This window comes from Micropterus dolomieu, linkage group LG23, assembly GCF_021292245.1.
Source record: "Micropterus dolomieu isolate WLL.071019.BEF.003 ecotype Adirondacks linkage group LG23, ASM2129224v1, whole genome shotgun sequence".
Taxonomy (NCBI): Eukaryota; Metazoa; Chordata; class Actinopteri; order Centrarchiformes; family Centrarchidae; genus Micropterus; species Micropterus dolomieu.
The window spans coordinates 7,682,444-7,686,146 of record NC_060172.1 but is presented as its reverse complement, the minus strand read 5'-3'; positions in this window follow the sequence as shown (position 1 = coordinate 7,686,146).

The window sequence follows — 3,703 nt, the reverse complement described above, 5'->3', positions numbered from 1 at the left end:
TGACAGCGATTATGAAGATGGTCACATCCTTTCAAAAGCAACGTACAGTATATTCACATAAATGTAAAGCCCCTTGTTGCTCAAATAATGATTTGCAGGTTTTCATGCCAGCAATCAAAGAGCTGTCACATTTTTATAATTGTGGACGTCTCTATTTGGAACAGAATTATAAAGCAATTTTCACAGAGCGAGTTGAGTCTTAGAAAACCATCCAAGACATGAGGGGACAGAGTTATTTATAATTATAAATAATATGATACTCACATCTGCATATTGTTGATGTATTAACATTAACGAACACACACAAGTATGAGTGTTTAGGGTTTGACAGACACAGAAAAATAGAGACACTCTGCACAGATGCAAAAACAATCACACACACGCTTGTTGGAAGGCTCCCCACCAGGTGGTGATGGAGCAGCTGGGTGGAGTTTGTGCGATGCTTTTAAAAGCTGCCAGCTCTGAATCAGAAGTGGGAACACCAGCCAACAACAAACACAGACGTCCAGAATCTCAGAACTGCAGTTTCAAGAAAAAACACCACAATATCAGATCATGTTTCTTTTACATAACCTTTTTTTTCTTTTTTCTTTTTACTTCAAAAAGGTGCACATACAAAGGCTATGCAGTCCTTGGTAGTCTGATTCATTTAAATTAAATACTTTTACTCTGTTCTCACTGGGTAAATAGTCTATAAAATCGTTAACATAGATTAACCAGACCTTAAGTGCATCTACAAACTAGAAAGGCACTCAGAGAGCGCTCGCCTCTGCCAAGGCCAATGGTCCAGTCTGCAACCACGTCTGGATATATCTATAAAACTATTAGAATTACAGTATGTGAAAATATGGCTATCCCTAGCTGAAGCTTTATCATCTTATCTGTGCATTTATTATTTACTTATAAATTGGAAATATTTACTGAAAACCAGAAAACATTTTATCATTATTACATTATGTATCATTATTACATAATGTGCAAATATCAAATGCTTAGACTGAAATGACTAAAACAGTTGTTATGAAAAACTATGTTCACAAGAAATACCTTTTCAGTTGAGTCAAATTTAAAACAGCAACAAAAACATAATCACCTTAGCGGAGGTAATGTCGCCTAAATTGATATTATTTAAAAACAGCCAGTTTATCTGCTATGATGAAACTGTAGTTAAAACTATGCAGCTCAAATACTGGGACTGGAATAATGTTGTTTATTTCTTGTAAAGTGAAACCATTCACATTTTGTGCCATAAAGCAATCCCACCTATCAGACGCCAAAACATGGCTGGTGTGAGCCGCCAGTCCTCTCGATGATTGCCTTCATGGCAATTATATTATTAACTGAAAATGAATGTGGTAATGACACAATTTGTTGGATGAGCCTTTTCAGCAGCTCTAACAGTGTCATTACCCTGAAGAGAGTTTATGAAAACACAGCAGCGCAGAAACCACAACATCACACACACTCACTCACTCACTGTGTGTGTTTGTGATTGTGAAGTTCATTCACTATCACAAACAGACTTGAAGTTTCTGCTCTTGCTTTTTCCTCAGTTAACAACAGTATCACCTGACTTTTTCTGACAATTTAGCAAGATTTGTCCTGGTAAAGTCACATCTGTCAACTAAAATATGATATTATTTATATGGCCCAAAATCCCCAAAGGGTGTTTTTTAATCCGAAACAACATTTGACACCAACCATCATTACAGTGTAAAAGTGATCTTTAGTGAAGAGTGTTTGAGCTCTTGCTTTGATGCTTGTTAGTTGTTCCTTGGACTAAGATGAGTGGAGATATTGCTATAAATGTCTTTGCAATTGCTATTCACATGAACACACTTCAGGGCATCACCTTGTATTTGTAAATGTAACCTTAAGACGTGTTATACAAATAAAACTTTAAGGTTGGAATTTATAATCCCAAATCAAATCTGAATAACTTTATGTAAGCTGTTTCTTTGTTTGTATGTATTTTTTGTCGCTATTTCTTTTATTATTTACTCACACAAGATTTGGGATTGGGATATACTATATTTTTGTAAATAAAACACTTTTCTCTGAGACAAGTCCTGAAATATACTTGTTTACTATATTCTAAATTTGTGTCGACGTATGTAAAACAAGAATGATAGATGTAGCAGCGAAATCTAAACTTGAAGCATACTGAAGGTTGCATAGACGGGCATCCATAACACAGTCAAACATTTTATCACTACACACAGCTCGACCAGCGTGGTGTGCCTGGCGAAGTGGTCAAAAAACTATTATCGCTCCCCCTCCGTCTAGCAACACCTGTCACCTGAGAAAAAGTTCCTCCCTAAATTTGCGTTTGATGCAAAGCAGAAAGGTGACATCTACTGGACCCGCAGTATTATGCACACAACCATTGGTGTCATTTACACTGGGGACGCTGGCAACATGTCCCCAACACTTTTTGAAAAGGCTGATTTTGTCCCCATCACTTTTTTTAAGCAACAAGAAATGAAAACAAATGAAAATACTTTGGAAAAAGGTTTATTTTCACAATAAGAAAATATGCAATCCAATGTAAATATAGAAGAAACAAATGTACATTGTCCAAAAAAGTAACTTAAGATAAAAAAAAAAGCAAGCTACTAATTAGGCCTACTGAGTCCATTACATTTTTAAATTTTCACCTTCCACCTGAATTTTGTGTTTCCTTTCTATAAATAAAGACATTTTCAGCATACATTGGTGCAGAAAATGTCTTTAGAATGCAGGAAATTAAGTGTTTAATGCACAAAGTCTTCTGTTGTTACATACTTTTTTCAATTTTATATGTATTTTATCCACCAGCAGAAAAAAAAAGAAAAACTGAGGTCACCCTTAATAATTTCAGTAGACAGATCATGAAAACTAACTTTCAATGCCAAATTTCTCAACTCACCAAACTCCACACTTCCGCCAAATTGTGGCTCCACGACGGAAAAGTTAAGTAATGACGAACCACAACAATAGCTCAACTTCACTCTGCTCCTCAGATCCCTAGAGTCTCACATTTAGTCAACTAACTGCAAATGGAAAACGGGCTAACTGCAAATTGAATGCCGCCTAACAGAGGGTTCTGATGTGAGAGACGGTAAGAGTAGCAGGTTGACTTCCTTAAAAAAAAAAGTTGCTGGGGCAGCATCTTTTTTTTAGAGTTCATGATTTGAGGATAATCTTCAGAGGTGGAGGTGAGTGTGTGTTTGTGTGTGTGTGTTCAGACTTTCAACAAAATGAGTCACAGATCCTGATTTTTCTCTTTTCTCGTGGCGTAGAGGGTTCAGCAGAGGTGAGTCTGCAACAAAGCACTGCAACACTGTTTGTGTGTGTGTGTGTTTGGCTGCTGTATGTTTTGTGTTTCCATCCCCTGCCTGGCAGATATGGAGCCTGTTGGCTGGGCTTTCTCTCTCTTTTCTCTCCCCACATCTCAATCCCTGCAAGCCTATTGTTGCTAACCACAACCACACACACACACAGCAAAACAAACCCATAAAACAATATCAGATCATTACAGAACACGCAACACACACACACACACACACGTGTCTCAGATGAACATCTTGTTGTGTTTTTAACAAAGCTGTCATGGAGTTAACTGTGTTGTTGTTCACTGTCTCAATGGTCAGCAGGCTAATAGCTTATATACTAACACTGTCACCAAGGACCAAGCCAGGGTGCTGCAGGGAGACTCTCAATG